Here is a 17,653-nt window from a genome sequence, read left to right on the forward strand (position 1 = left end):
TCACATGTCCCAAAAAAAAATCTTGACGTGTGGGCCCCACGTCAACTTACAATTAATCTGACGTTCAAAAATACGGGATGTAACATCCTCCCCCCCTTTAGAACATTCATCCTCGAATGTTAGATTAGGCTTATAGGGTCTGTAAGTACTTCGGGGAAGTTTCTCTTTATGGTCAGCACACATAATACACATTCATTAATGAATATAACTAAGCAAAGCTTTTAAATTACCTGGAGGGATAGCGAACAACTGAGGATATTTCTTCTTCATCTTCCCAGGTCATCTCCTCCCTATTATTATTCCGCCACAGCACCTTAACGGAAGCTACATCTTTGTTCCGTAATTTTCTTACTTGGCAATCCAGAACGGCTACAGGCTGCTCTTCGTACGATAGTTCATCCGTCACCCGAATATTATTTGCTGGAAATATTCTAGGAGGATCGCCGACACATTTTCGGAGCATGGATACGTGAAATACCGGATGTACTTCTTCCAAATCACATGGTAGGTCTAGCCCGTAAACGACATTCTCAATTCTTCGAACAATCTGATAAGGTCAGATATATCGCGGATTGAACTTACTCTTTTTATCGAATCACATTATGCCTTTCATAGGCGATACTTCAAAAATACCCAATCACTAACCTGGGATTCCAACGGTCGACGCCGTTTATCAGAATATGACTGCTATCGACCCTAAGCTGCTAATTGTCTCTCTCGGATAAGTTTCACCTTATCAACTGCCTATTGGATCATATCTGGGCCTATTAATTCTGTTTCGCCAATATCAAACTAGCCGATGGGTGACCTGCATTTTTTGTCATACAAAGCCTCGTATTAAGCTAGAATGGTAGCGGTTATTATAAGCAAACTCGATCAACGGCAGATGATTGTCTCGGCTACCTCCGAAATCAATAATACAGGCTCGCAACATATCTTCTAGCATTTGTATAGTGTGCTCGGCCTGTCCGTTACTCTGAGGATGGAATACTGTGCTTGGACTTACCTGAGCCCCTAATCCTTCCTGAAACGAATCTCCAGAAATTAGTCATAAACTGAGTATCTCTGTCAATGACAATAGATATAGGAGCTCCGTGGAGTCTCATTATTCCTTTAATACATATAGTCTGGCATAATCCCCAACCGAATAAGTGGTTCTGACGGGGAGAAAATGGGCTGATTTTTGTCAGTTTATCAACTATACCACATATGGAAATCATACTTCCGTGGAGCGCGAGGCAAACCCGTAATGAGATCCATACTAATTATTTCCCACTTCTAAGTCGGAATTTTTCATTTCCTGAAACAGTCCACCCGGTTTCTGATACCCAATTTTAACTTGCTGACAATTTGGGCACTGGTCAACGGGTCTTACGATGTCGGGCACACATAATCTGCCTCGGTATAACAATACTCATCCGGTAAAACCTCGAGCTGGATCTTTTCCTTGTCAAAGGTTGTATCTCTGTACGATACTAGAATAGAATCCTCAAACTGACGCTGTTTTACCTTTCCCATGATCGATGATTCAGTAACTTCTTCGGACAAAATTCCAATATCTTCAGAACCGACCAAACGGACTCTAAGGCTAGCTGACTAATGAGTTTTACAGACCAATTCTTTACTTTCTGAATGTACGCCGGTCAAGCCGTCCATAGACTCACGACTAAGTGCGTCTGTCACAGCTTTAGCTTTTCTGGGGTGGTACAAAATATTAACATCATAATCCTTCAATAATTGAACCATCTTCTCTGCCGCGAATTCGGCTCCCTTTTTCTTAAAACGTATACTGGCAGCCCTTAGGATCCGTATAAATATCAACGCGCACCCCACGTAAGTAATACCGCCATATCTTTAAAGCATGAATCACCATAGCTAATTCCAGACCATGGGCGAAATAATGTTTCCTCGTGCGGTCTGAGCTGCCGAGGGACATAGGCCATAATCTGACCATTTCCAGACAACTACATATTTCAGTCGATGTCGAAGGCCTAGACCAGTCCTTTATCACTTCAATCTTCTATATGTCAGATATTTTCGTTCATACTTAATTTATTTTACTCTCATTCGCTCCCCCTCCTTGGGGTTATACTTACACCATATTCGAATCTTTTCCTTCTAACCTACAACTTGATTATCTTCGTATGAAACCTTAACAGAATCATAATTACATAGTACACAATCTTACTCGATAGTTGGCACTCAAGTGATATAATTAGGGTAGTTGCTTATCTCATAGTAACCACATACTTTCTTCATACCCATTCCTTATCTGTCGTCCTATTTTCTCGACAATCGAATTATTTGATATTCACATAATTCATCGTTTCATGTCGTAAGTTTTTCTTTGCCCTGTACTATTCCATTTTAGTTTGCTTTCGCAATTAACTTCGTGCTTTGCCCGTCGACTCTTTCAGAGGCTCCGCTTAATTACGTTTTTCACGGTTCACTTCTCCTGACATTTGGATCTTCCAATCTCAACCGGTAGCGAAATAAATATCAATCTATTTCGTAACATTGGTACCTTACCTTTCCCCTTTTCTCGTACATTCTCTCCAGTTAATGTTTTTTGTATATGACAACACTAGCTATTAGGGTTCACCAATCAATCGACATCATCATAAATGGGGGGGCCTACACATACGCATATATATCACTGCCATTTCTTTTACAATACATCTTCAATCACTTGTTCGAATTTACTCTAATTTCAGGGCTGCGCTGCTTTTTCTTTCTTTTTAACAATCCAATCCTCTCAGCTCGTGTGACCCCTATAAAATTTCTAGCCATTCCACATATCCTAATTCCATTTAGGTTACCCTGAATTTCCTATTCGTCTCTGATATCTATGTTGCGAAAATTTTATACATTTCCCAGGGGGTCACCCATCCCAGAATTGCTCTGGCCCTGGCACGCTTAACCTTACAACTTTAATGCATTTAGGCACGTTAAGACCGGTATAATTACATTGATTGCCCCGCACAGCCTTTGTCACTTAATTTAAGATAAATCGGGGTCTTAACAACTTTTCAAAATGTTCTCGTAGCGGGTCCCACCCCGACCTAGCGAGAATTCTTTTACCTTTCTGACTATATGGTTGCTGTGTCGCCCCTTGTACGTCTTCAATACTTACCTCCACGTATATATATATAATTCTAGACAGCCCACGAGTTTTAGTCTGTATCCCACAAATTCCATCTCGAATTAGTCGATGGAAACTGATAAAATGCTACTGTAAGGCATTTTACGATCATTAGCACGAGAAAGCTAAAGTCCGACGAACTTCGCGGAATCTTTTAGTACTTAATTCACATAATTACCTCCATATTTATATATATGAGCCGTGAGCAAACCACTCAATTCCCGCCTGCTTGTCATACGCTTTGTATTCTTTCAATTAGAGGAAACTTAATCGTTAGACATTTTTGCCCTTCCACATATTTTTGCCCTTCACGTGGGCTATGCTAAAACAAAATGGGGTTAGAACATATTTCTGGTCCCTCCAATTAAATTACGAACTCTCTACTCGTATTTGCTTTCTCGAGATAAAATTTTCCCGATAAGGGTAATGCTTCTTACTAATGACATGGAGGGTACCTCTTAAAATTTTAATCCACCATAATAGATTTATCCTATCGGTATCGACCTTCAAGACAGGTTAAAATTTTATATCTCATTTCCCTTTTCGTATTCCTAGAAAAATTTGGGCAGAGGTTCCTCTGTATTTCTTACTATACCAAAACCTGTACACAGGAAATACCAACCATGCCTCACAGAGCCAACACATATACGTATATACATATCATATCATATCGCCTCATAGCCACACGGGGCTAACAATTTCAAATAAAAGTATAAAGATGTCGAGGCTTACCTCACATGCCCAACTCAAACTGCACCTGCTACACTTTCCTGTTTATTTTTCTTTTCAACCTTCAACTTTATGGTTCAATCGTATTTCAAACACCTTACCCAGCATACATCTTTCATACCATTACTCACCTGCGTACTGTGTAGCTTCCAATATCATCAGTCGTTGTCTTACGTCGATACCGTTCTCCATCTGCAATCAAGGGTTAGTAAAAAAAAAGGGGTTCATTTCCTACAGCTGGCTCTATCGCACGATCTAAGATTCAAAGAAAAGTAACACCCTAAATGTCCTGTAGCCTCCTGTTTATAGATGTGGTGCACAACACACCGATAAACAAGACTCTACTAGACACGGTCTGTAGACACTCCGAGGACGAACCGCTCTGATACCACTTTTGTCACGACCCAACTCCATAGGCCGCGACTAGTGTCCGTGCTGGACACCCAAATGTACCCAATAACCCAAATTAGCAAACGACAGAATATTTTCAAATATAAAAGTCACTTGGCGTTAGTAATGATCATAAATGAACCGACGCAGTACATGGAAGCCGGTGAGGCTGTCACAGATCATATCATACCCAAACATATACAGAACATGACAGACTCATGAGACGGGACAGGGCCCCGTCATACCCCTGAATAGTGTACATATATATAATAGCGGCAGACTGTACCAATATACCGGCTCTGAACAAAAGAGCGCTCCCAATATAGCAGAATAGATGTCCTAGGTAGGCGGTCAGCAAATCTGTCTTCTATACCTGCGCGGCATGAAAATGCAGCCCCCGAAGAAAGGGGGTCAGTACGAAATATGTACTGAGTATGTAAAGCACAGGACGTAGTAAACAAAGTCATCATCAAAGCAGAAGGTACAGAAAATGGACAGAATATCCAGATTAGCAAAATACTGATCATAAAGCATAAATAGTATTTGTTGAAAACATATGTCGTACCTGGTCCTATTGCGGAACAAGATTTTAACCGAAACAGAACTTACAGAGAAGTGAATGTGACATCCGAAGTATCAAATGCATATTTTCAAAACATGAGGAGTGTGTACAGAAACATACATCACATCATATCCGGCCCCTGCCAAGGGGCTCAGCAAACAGAACGTGGCCACCCCCCGACGCTGGTGCCACCATACATAAGGAACAGAATAGGGGATAACCCCGTCACATAACATATCATATCAGAAGGCCATATCAGATCATATCATATCAAAATGTGTGTACATGGCACAGCATACTCCAAAACCCATGTGCATGTATACCTGCCCCCTCACATCGAGGCACGGCGAACAATGCTGTGGAATGCGCTTGACAACATATCCTGGCCCGGGCTCAGTGTGGGAAACATTGAGGCATCCACGAATGGAGTAGTGAGAAACTAAATGCAATAAAAATACCATATATATTTTCAGAGACTCAATGAAGCATATCGAATGACTGATCAAATCAATGAAATCGAACGGAGTCATAGTAAGTGAAATTCGAATGTCAAAATGGGTTACGGAAGCATAATCTTTCTGAGATCGTTCCCAAGTTCCAAAACAATTCATAAGGCTTAATGAAATATTAAAACAATTTTTATTTAGTAGTTAAAAGAGTAGTTAGAATATTTCTTAAAAAAATGCTCGAAGACAAGTCAAAAACACAAAAGGGTAAAATCGGAAATAGTGGGCCGACCTTAGACAAACGATGCGGTGGTCTCAAATTACGTATTTTAAGCTTATAAAGTCACCTACGGAGGTTCTGGGGACATTCCATAATTTTCTAGACAATTTGCGGAAGTTTGCACAATTCCTTCAATAAAGCATACTTATAGGGTTCAATTCCATTGAATGAAAAAGGGGTATTTTCAAATGCGGATTCCGATGAGCAGAACGCTTTCCGAGGCTCAAATCCGATCCTAGTACACCTAGGGCATGCCAAAAGAAGAATCGGGATAGCTTTACATACCTTGTATGCTCTTTACCCCTTTCCAAATTCAATTCCCGTTTCGCCCAAAATCTGCAATTGGTCACATTTACCAATTCTCAATTTCCAATCTTTAAGTATTCAATCTTTATTCATAATTGCCTACAGAAATTTGGGCAGCATCTCCCCTATACATATAGCATCCCCGAGAATTTAACTCAGCCAAAACAATCAACAACAACCCAACAACAACATCAACAACAACAACAATCACTATAAACACAATATAACTTAACTAGCTATCTTTTCAACATAATGTCATAACCTTCATTTCAACTTCAATTTCCAAACTAATCTCAATGGTTTCACATTCATCATTAATCTACATCATCACAATATAATTTGGAAATATTTCATATCATTTCTACGAAATATTCACAAGATATACAAAATATACAAACTTTCCACCAAAACATAATTCACCCAAAACTTCAAATCTTCAACCTACATATTCATAACATATTTCCATCTTCCAATTTCATCAACCATAATCATAATTTACATCTTAACAACTTCATTTCCATAATATCACAAAATTATTCTAAGGTGACATAATCTTCTACATTCCAACTTCAACCAAAATTCATTCAACTTTCATTCCCAATATAATTTCCATCATAACCACAACTAGAATACAACATAAAATTCAACTCATATCATATATACAACAATATACACACACGGCTACATACACTATATTTCATACCCACTTTGAAATCTTCCATTTTTCCATACAATCAACTCATTCCCACATACTACAACACAAACAAGACTTCATAACACAAATAAAAGGGATGAATTCTTACCCTTTTTCCTAATCTTCTTCACTTGAATATATGATCAACTTGAGGAACCAAGTGTTCCTTCTTCCAAAACAACTACACCAAGTTGTAGAGGGACCTTGAATTAGTAGGAATTCAACAAGAAAATAATTTTAGAGGCAAGATTTTGAGGGTTGATTTTTCTATGGCCAAACCCGAAATTGGCTTGAGTTGTTGTTCTTGTCTTCTCCTTATGTTGTTTTCTTGAACCCTCTATAGGATAATGACTACTATATATTATTAGCACATGGAAAATTTAATTAGGACCATGGGTTTGGGCCATTGTTGGCCGGCCACCCCTTTGAGTTGGGCCCAAATTTTTCTTTTCATTTTTTTTTGGGCCAACTCGGTTGGTCCCGAGTTGGGCCTAGCCCACTGACCTTTCGACCTTAAAACGTTCATATCTCCTTGTATCGACGTCACCTTGGAACCCACGACCTATGGATGGAAAGCTAATTCAATTATCTACAACTTCTATTTCTTGGTAGTTTTCCAAATTCGAAACTTATAATACCGTTATTTCCCCCCAAAGTCAGGTCACCCGAAAACATTTTCTTAAAAATATTCGTTTGGAGGACTTCCACTTTGATTTGGCCCAAGGGTCCTTCTTGAGTTGTGTTTAACTTCACATATGTGATTCATATAATTTGTCACATGTCCCAAAAAAAAATCTTGACGTGTGGGCCCCACCTCAACTTACAATTAATCCGACGTTCAAAAATACGGGATGTAACACCTGATATACATAAAGGACATACTAACTCGGCAATGCTCCAGAAAGAAGTGGAGCTCACCAATCCAAGCGGATACTCGGCAAACCTCATCGGTGCAATCCTCCTGTCAACCTGTCTAAACCTGCGGGCATGAACGCAGCTTCCCTAGGCAAAGGGACGTCAGTACGAAATAATGTACTGAGTATGTAAGTCTTACATTCCATACTTTTGTACGATGGATATGTCATAAGTTAATCGACATAAGTTCAAGGACAAGATTATTTTTGAGGTTATAAGTATTTATGCTATGTTTAAAAAGTGATAAGTAAGTGACGTGAAAGGATTAGAGGTTAAACGAATCGGAGAAAATAAGTTTCGTCTAGGTTCGACATTTATTTGAACGAAACAAGGTCCAAGTTGGACGAGGAAATTGAATCGTCAGACATGAGAAAATTTACCTGAGCACGGAGAATGTTGGTCATATTCAAGTATGCAAATTAAGAGATCGGTGGTTAGGATGAAATCCCGAAATTATTTAAGACTGAAAAGTGGAATGACGGTGATTGAAAATAATATTCTGTGTGTTCCAAAAGGTGGTACGGACTAGCTCTATATCTCATGATCATCATTATGAGTATAGGAAGTGTGTTAAAAATAATTTGGTATATAAGAAAATTGAGATCAAAAGAGTTAATTATGTGCAAAGTTTGGGGTGTAGGGAAAATTACAAAAAAAAAAAAAAAAAAAGATTGCAAAAGACAAGAAAGGAAACTTACCTTAATTAGGTGTGCCACCTTTCCACGTGTAGGCATGACACAAAATTAGGAAGTGACTCATTGATTAATATATAGGTGATCTGATTTTTATTATATTAACAGGTGTACACTTCATATATTCAAGAAAAGAGAAGTGGACTTCACGGTCCAAAGGATTTGGAATTGTTTTGCCGTAATAATTTAATTAATGACATTGTCTTTGGTGAATTGAACAACATAAGCTAGGAGCAGCAACAGCAACGTTTTGCCTTGTGTTTTATGGTATAAACAGCTTCTTCTACTTAATTTTCCGTTGAAATTTCCAAGTACTCATCGTCCTTTCTCTCATGGTTGTAGTAGTTGCGTGTTTCTTGAATGTTCGGGGCAGAATAAGTGGGTTTTTGCTTGTATAAGGTATGTAAAATTCTCCTTTGTAAAAGGATATATCAATACGTTTGTTGTGTAGGATTTACAGGAAGTCGATCGAAAGTCGTAAAAACTAGCTGCTGGACTTGTAGTTGATGGTTGTCGTTGTTGATAATTGTTGTTGTGTAATTGAGCTAATTTCCTTATGAATGGATAGTAGTTGATGTTATGGTTGTGTTGATGTTAATATACTTGAGATGTTGAAAGAAGGAAGTGTATAAAGTAGAGTTTACGAAGCATATATTGGGATGTCTTGGTGTATACTCTTGTATATTGATGGTTTGAGTTTAGAAAGGATTCAAAGAAGTTATTGTTCTTTTTGTTTAAGTTTTGGATGTTGATCAAGCTACAGAATAAATATTGCTATGGGATTAATGGCGGGAAATCGTGTAAGCTATTATTGTTGTTATGTGGACTGTTTTGGAGTGAATTTTTGAGTAGTGGTGGCTGGAATTCTATGATTTTAGCTTATGTATGTTGTTGTTGATGTTGTGATTCTTGATTTTGAGTTAAGTACGTGATAAAAATAGGGGAGATGCTGCCGGATTATTTATCAAAACGAGTTATCATTTGATATACATCATATACTAGTGTTCTCTCAGTTGATGGGCGTATTATCATTGTTATAGGTTGAAGTGATAGTTGAGGAAAGTTCGTTATTGAGTGCGTATTGACTACAAGAGGTATGTTAAGGCTATTCCTTCTTTCATTTTGGCATGATCTATGATAAGTACGAACGTGACGATACTCATAATGAACCTACTCCTAGATGTAGGAGCTCATGTCCCTATGTTTATATTGGTGTTGTTCATATCCTTAGTTCCTTGACTTCTTAAGTCCCGAAGGGGCATCCATAAGTTGTACGTTTTCATAATGATGTCTAAATCCTGAAGGGGACATTCATAAGGCTTCTTTATTCATATACATTTCATATTTGATTTTTAAGTCTCGAAGGAGACAAATGAAAAGGAGAAGAAGTTACCATTTTGAACTAAAAGTTGCTCTGAAGGGAGTCTTTTGATGTTTTACAAAGATTATCATGCATTTGCACACTTATATATATGTACGACATGATTTTATGGGAAAGGGGGAAAGGATTATAGCGTTATGTACGCAAACCACTGATCAGTTGGTCTATGATGATTATGATCCCTGAAGGGTCTGCCCGACGGGGCCATAATTCTATTATGCCCAAAGCAGCTGCGAGCAGGGAGAAGGTATGCATTATATATATACATATGATATTTTAGAAGTTCATATGCACATGCATGATTCTTAGTGTTGGTTACAGGTACAGATTGAGTCTGTTACTTTTTATCATTTCGAGTTGAGATATATTGTTTCAGTTCTGCCTTACATTATTCGTACTGACGTCCCTTTGCCTGGGGGCGTTGTGTTTCATGCCACGTAGGTATATACAGATGAGTAGAGGACACTTGCTATAGAATGTTCCTAGGCAATCAGCTGGATTGGTGAGCTCTATTTCTGTTCAGAGTGTTGCCGAGTCAGAGTACTTATGTATGTCCTTAAGTCAGATGCATTACGGTTATGTTGGGGCCCTGTCCCAACTTATGTTATGGTACCTTGTTACATATTAGAGACTTTTACAGACAGTATCCTGTGGATAGTGCGTCGAGGTATCGACACTTGTGTAAAGCGGTCATCTAGGTCGATGTGTTCATATGCATCGATTTAAAGATTTTATTGTGACTAAAGGTTTTCTTTGACTTAACTATAAGGGAGAAGTCCTTGATATGATGAAAGATTTTTATTAAAAAGTTTTCCTGTTTTACTTGACGGAAGCATCATTTCATAATTTAAAGGTTCACAAAAAGTTGTCACTTATGAATAAAATGGTAGTATGGCACTCAGCCGAGTAGGGTCTTGAGTGTCAGTCGCGGCCCTCCGGTTTGGGTCGTGACACTAAGGCGGAATAAAACATAATAATAACAATAGCATACTGTAAAATAAAAGGGATAAGAATCAACCTGTGAACCTTTGACTTACCGCTGAGGACTGAAACCTATGTGATACTATAACCTCTTAGGCACGATCGTATGCATCTTTATGTATCTATAACATTTCTGTATTGATGAGAATATAGCTTATATGTCCCTCTACGACTCTCGTATGCATAACCACATCTGAATGACTGTGCACCTATGCGCATCATAGTCCGTCGATAGGGCATACAACCTTTCTGAATATAATGAACGCGATGCAAATTCAATGCAATGCATGAATATCATATATGTATGTATATATATATATATATATATATATGCCTTTGCCCATTTGCTCCGTCGAGCATCATATATCGGCCCCTTCGGGCATCGTAATCATCATATACCAGCTGATCTGGTGGTTTGCGTATATAACGCCATAGACCTTCCCCTTCCCCATAAAATCATGATGCGCAAGTATATAGATATGTATATATATATAAAATTCATGACAATGCTTATAAAACTCAGAACTCCCTTCGGAATGACTTTCTAGTCGTTACCTTCCTACCTTGTTAAGAACATCTTCTTATTATCATACGACCCCTTCTGGACTTAGAATCCTTATGAAAATGTATACAAAATATGAAACCTTATATATGTGCCCCTTCAGGACTTAGGAACTCAAGTTATGATCAATATCCTCATATGGGAAACAAAGACATAAGCTCTTAACACTTCTAGGAATAGAGTCATTATGAGGAACGTTTGGTTACATTATGTTTCCATATAGACCATACCAAAAAAATGAAGGAAAGGTTAGCCTTAACATACCTCAATCTACTCACGCTACAATACTTCCCAACGCAGCACACAATGGAGTTTAATCTACATAAGCCCAATAAGGCATATGGTTAATACCATTCGGAGACTTAGTCGAATCTTCACGCTAGCAACTCGTTTATATAAATTTGGGCAGCATCTACCCTATAGCCTTAACTTCCTCCAACTTCATATATCAACAACATCAACTAGAACAACCCAGCAACTATTGACGTCAATAACAAGATACCATGTAGCAACAACAAGTCATAAACATTTAACGACGAGCAACAAGCTCGGATTGGTACCCTTATAACCCATATTACCCCTTATGGATTTCTTGCCTCAGCTCAACATTACTCCTAACATGATAACAAGTATATTCATCAAAATATCCAGCCTTATACCATACAAGAATAACAAGAAAACATCCCAAAACCCAACAACATCAAATACGATTTACAATATAATTTCCGTACTTTCTCATTTAGCAACTTAGCTTAGCAACTTAGCTATGATCTAGTTGACTTAAATTCATCTAGAGGAGGAGAATTATTACCTTATTTTTCAAGAACTTCTCTTCTTTCACCTTACTTCATTTGGAAGAAAAGCCTGAAGTCAACAACGCATCAAAATAGAACAACGAGATCGAAGCGGTGATTGCTAGCAGAACCTGAATGTTGTCTTTCAGAAAAATTACCTTTTTCATCCTTGAAATGAAGCAAACGCTGTTGTTTGCTAACAGGAACTCACGTAGCTTCCCCAACAGTTTTTGTTGTGTATGAATAATTTTCAAAGAATGAAATTTCTCCATGCAGTACTTATTTCACGTTGAAGAGGTTGATGCATATTCCACTTGTTTCTCCAATTCATTCTCAAGGTATTGGATAAAATTATAAGTCTCAATCTTATCACCATTACACATGTCACTTAGTGGCTAATCCTTTTAATAGTCACCACTTAGTATTGCGACCTTAGGCCCATGTGTATATATGTAATGCATTGCTGCCCACTTGTCAGTGCTACACGTGGATACTATGTCCACATAATATTTATCCAATAATCTTAATTAATTTCTTGTCTTTCACTATAATCCCCCATTTAACCGATTACGCATATAATTAATTTCCCGATCTCAATTCACTTAAACATGAATCACTTTTAACTCACTTCCTGTACTCAATATCATAATCATGTGGTATAGCACTAGCCCATAGCCTCTTTTTCCACACACAAAAATTTTATTTTCATCCATCGTCGTCCCACTTTTAATTCTGAAATCATTTTGGGACTTCATCTTCTTTATACAACAAGCTCTTTATTTGCATACTCGAATATGACTTAAATTCTCAAGGACTACTCACATATGTCGAGTGGCTCAAGCCATAGCCCGAAATCTCGGGATATTACATCAATGAAACTTATATTCTCTTACTCGCTTAACCTTTAATCTTCAGACACTTACTTATCACTTGTTAAACATAGCATAAATACTTATAACCTCAAAAATAATCTTGTCCTTGAACTTATGTCGATTAACTTACGAAAAATTCAACGTACAAAAGTGTCACGACCCAGCCCCGTGGGCCATGACTAGTGCCCGAGCTGGACACCCATATGTATACCTGTTAGACCTAATCAGATTGACACTATAGACAACATAGGAATCGACATAGACCCAAAAGTCCTCAACGTCACATATCAAGATAATTTGCCCCTTGCGGAGTCTCAACCAATCACAACGAAATCAAATACGCAAGCCGACGAGGCTACCACTATATATCATTATAATACGCAAGCCGACAAGGCTGCCACCACATGTCAATATACTACGCAAGCCGACAACGCTGCCACTACGTATCGATAATATATGCAAGCCGGCAAGGCTGCCACAACCAACAGAAACATCCACAACAACTATATAGACACAGCTGATCATAATCTATATACAACCCACACACATGTCTACAGACCTCTAAGAGTACTAACAGTGAAATATGACGGGACAGGGCCCCGTTGTACCCCTGGACAACCATATATAAATACATCAGAAGATCTGTACCAAAAGTTTAGGCTCCGGAACAATAGAGCTCTCCAAGACAGCTGACTGGAAATCCTAAGCTGGGGGATCACCGAACCTAGCGTCTGTACCTACGGGCATGAAACGCAGCCCCCCGAAGAAAGGGGGTCAGTACGGAGTATGTACTGAGTATATAAAGCATAAGAACATCAAGTACAGATGAATCATGAAAACCAGCCTCAATAATAGAATGCATCTATGGCTAACATCTGAGAATATCTGCCTAACTCTATATGATAGAAACTGACTTTACGGCGTATGATAGGCATAGATTATAATATAACTGATAGTGATGTGGAACGTACAGCCCAATCCATATATAATATAATAGTACCGAGGAACGTACGGCCCAATCCATATATATAATATGTTAATGCCGAGGAACGTACGGCCCGATCCATAAATATAATATGTTAGTGCCGAGGAACGTACGGCTCGATCCATAAATATAACATGTTAGTGCCGAAGAACGTACGGCCCGATCCATATATAATATAATATGTTAGTGCCGAGGAACGTACGGCCCGATCCATAAATATAACGTGTTAGTGCCGAGGAACGTACGGCCCGATCCATATATAATATAATATGTTAGTGCCGAGGAACGTACGGCCCGATCCATATATAATATAATATATACAAATGCATGTAAAACTCGGAAAAGGACACTCTGAACCCCTCTGGTGACATAATAAGCTAATATGAAAAGTCTCTGGGAGTTATGGACATAAAACATAGGAGGCCAACGATACAAATATCTCTACACTCTCTAAGAACAGAGTCTTTGGAACTTGCTTACTCACTGTGTTCGTTCATATGATAAGGGTTATGCCAAAAAGAAAGAAAGGATAACTTTACATACCTGTTAAAGGTTATTCGTAATCACGTTCGCTTCCTCGCCCCTTAGCCTATTTAATATGAAAATAACGCTATCGTTAGTAAACTATACCTCCTAGCTTATAAATATGTAAACAATCTCTTATAGGATTCATCTTTTAATTCATACTTTATTAATTAGGATTTTCATTAGTCAAGGACTTAATGGAAATCAGGCAGCATCTCCCCTATATACTCGCCTAACCCGAACTTCCAATTAACCTCCTGTTATCACAGAAATACTAAAAATGACAATAATAGAGATATGCATATAAAACCCTTACAATTCAGCCCATAAACAACTTTAACAATCCAACAACCCTTCCTAACCCTTTTTCAATCCAATTCGTTAACGTTTCAAGGCTATACACCGAACAAACCAACACACACTTTGTATACGATACGTTATACATTTCCTTTTTCCAAATTTAGAATCCACATCAACAACAACATGACCACAACATGAATAACAACATGTGAACATAAATCATACTTTTAATCCTTTCAATCCACAATTTCATATAACAACATGAAACAATTTCTTACTTCTAATATCACCCAATCCAATTTTAATCCTTCCTCTACAACACCATCAATACAATTATACCACAAAATAAGAAAATCTTACCTTAATTTACTCGGAGGAATTTCTACACTTGTTTGCTCCAATTTCACAATTTCTTCTTCCTCAATTCAATATCAATGTTGCTATCACCTTCTTGGACTTGTAAATCACCTTGGAATTAAATCAAGGAAAACAAAAACAAAATATTTTTTACCATGGCTGGCCGTGAGCAGTGGCAGCCATGGTTGCCAATTTCCTTGCTCCAATTGAGCTTTGTGAAGAAGAAAATTAATTACTAGTCATCACAATGCCTTATATAGGCAGCCCCAATGATGGACACGTGTCCATCACAATGAGTCACCAATTCTATTTTTTTTAAAGGGATCGGGTGGGGCCCACTCAAAGTATAATTAACTTAATTAATCATTAATCCCCGCTTAATAATATAATCATGGTTAGATAATCCCTAATCTCCAATAATATTTCTACACCAATTAAATTTACAAGCAATCGTGCACTCATTAAAATCGGGGATTGAAAGCCCTTGTCTCATATCTCAAAAATAACCTCGTCCTTAACTTATGTCGATTAGCTTACGAATAATTCGACATACAAAATACGGGGTATAACATCTTTCCGCCCTTTGGAACATTCGTCCTCGAATGTTAAACTAATCCTGCATTCCTAATACTTCCTTAAACATTCTTTTACTAAATTATACTCTTCACATGACTCTTTGGTTAGTCGATTTCCTTCAATCTATCATAATGCATTTCAGATCTCCACGTAACCATTCCCGTAATATTTCCTCCTTCCGTTGCTTCTCAAGGTAATTATCTCATGTCGTTGTCTTTGCTCTCCTATTCATTTCGCGGTTGGTTGTCAGTTGTATTCTGAGCCCTTCTGCTGAAGTGTTACTCTTTCTCTTGTCTGCATACTGTTCAGTTGTACTGTTACTGATTGATTCGGACTTGTATTCATGGTGCATTTAGTCATAACTCGACTCTTTCTTTTTCTATAATTACTCCCTTAAGATGGATGTATCGTTCACTTCACTTTACCTTGTAATCTTTAAATAAGATTTGTAACGCGCAGACATTCCTTATCGATTTATTAGACTTTACAATCCTTGGAGTATTTGATACCTCCGGTAACTTGTAGACCCTTCACAAATCTACGAATAAAACGACATTTCCCAGGGTGTAACATTATTTTATTCCAATAACCTTGCTTTGTCCTGCTGGTACAGTCCATATTCTGGAAGCTTCAGCATCATGTGTCGCTTTTCGACTTTCTTTTTAAAGGTTTTTAACTGTCACTTTGTTTTTAGCTCTTGATCTCAATCTTTAGGGATGGCTATCAAATAGTGATAGAGTTCCCTTATTTTATAACTTCACATAGCTGCTCTGTGGTCTGTCTATTATTAACTGGTATAATTTTGAAAGAATTTCTCTTGATTTGACATATAAATTCACTGTCACCCAGTAACCAGTGACCCGCTTGTTCTGATCGTCTCGGGTAAACCATTTCACAACTTTCCTTAATCCAACTTGTAACATTTTAGGCATATTATCTCGTATCGTTTCTTTATTTTTGATTCAAACTCTTTTATTGCCCCTTTCTCAAATTTTGCTCTTAGTTTCTCTATCACACCTTATATTACAATCTTTACACGGATATGCGAAGGTGCTCAAAGCAGCCCGAGAAATACCTTAGCATCATCTTACAAGTCTTTATGCAGACCTTACATTCTTCTCTTATATCTTTCAATTGATATCGGGGCCAACTATGGTTTTTGCCCTCAGTACTAATTTCATCTCGGTACTTGGCTCAAACCATCTTACACCTTCCCCTAATGTATTCAAAATATCGTAACCACATTGTTATTACTGAATCCTTACTCTTCTTATCAAGTACTCACTTGGTCTCATTCTTAACATACAAATATGCGTAGATCGCATACTATTCTTGTATAACTTATACAAAGTACATCCAATCTTAGTCATAGTCTTTCCTTCTCCTGGTTCATTCTGCTTTACATATCTTATTTGTACTAAAACTCACTTGCTGTCTATCTTGTCGTACTCCTTTCCCTTCCTTTACTTACCATTCAATTTTCTCATATTCTACTATAGGTGATTCCCTATTCCTTCTTCTTTGCTACTTATAAGTCACAATATCATTAGCAAGCAACCCCATTGCCAACGTCTCAACCTCCAATCCAGTATAGCATTGTTATTCTTTATAATATCTGTTAAGTTACTCGTTACCATTCTCTTGTCGCATTCTCCCTTTTTATAAGCATATACTTTCTGATGTCATATTATCCAAGGTCCTTGTTGACACCCAATTTTGGCCCTCCTTTTTTATTTTATTAATTTCACTATGCTTCTCAGTCGTGAAAATTCCCCGAAAATGAGTTTGGAATATTTTCGCTAATTATCACACTATTTTTCGAGATATATTTCGCTAAAATCAAGAACATTTTTATGGTCTCTTAAAAATGACCAAACATCATATTTTATAATTGGAAAGGATGAAATTTTTTATAATTAAAATCATTCAAAAGAAAAATAATAATGTTGATATTCGTATATCAACATTGGCATTGACATTTTTCCCTTTAATCCTGCTTATTACCGTATTAGTCATCTTTTACTCTATTTTTAAATTAAGTACGTATATTAAATTACTGCTATTATAATTTATATACGTGTATATATTTTTGGAAACTAATTGAGACAAAGAAGCATATTTTTAATTGATTGAAATAGAGGGGGGTTAGAAATTAATTCATCTA

At 37.6% G+C, this 17,653-nt stretch overlaps 1 long non-coding RNA gene across 2 annotated transcripts; it reads left to right on the top strand.

Annotated features, from left to right (window-relative positions):
• The first annotated feature begins 8,274 nt into the window (after window positions 1-8,274).
• Window positions 8,275-10,312, top strand: LOC132610423 (uncharacterized). 2 transcript variants are annotated; one of them, XR_009571153.1, is made up of 4 exons: window positions 8,275-8,423; window positions 8,499-8,555; window positions 9,197-9,250; window positions 9,979-10,312. It is a non-coding gene; the product is annotated as an uncharacterized LOC132610423 (long non-coding RNA). The 2 variants fall into 2 exon arrangements; XR_009571152.1 differs by having other exon boundaries at window positions 9,197-10,312.
• The last annotated feature ends 7,341 nt before the right edge of the window (window positions 10,313-17,653 follow it).

The sequence above is a fragment of the Lycium barbarum genome, chromosome 9 (assembly GCF_019175385.1).
Source record: "Lycium barbarum isolate Lr01 chromosome 9, ASM1917538v2, whole genome shotgun sequence".
Classification (NCBI taxonomy): Eukaryota; Viridiplantae; Streptophyta; class Magnoliopsida; order Solanales; family Solanaceae; genus Lycium; species Lycium barbarum.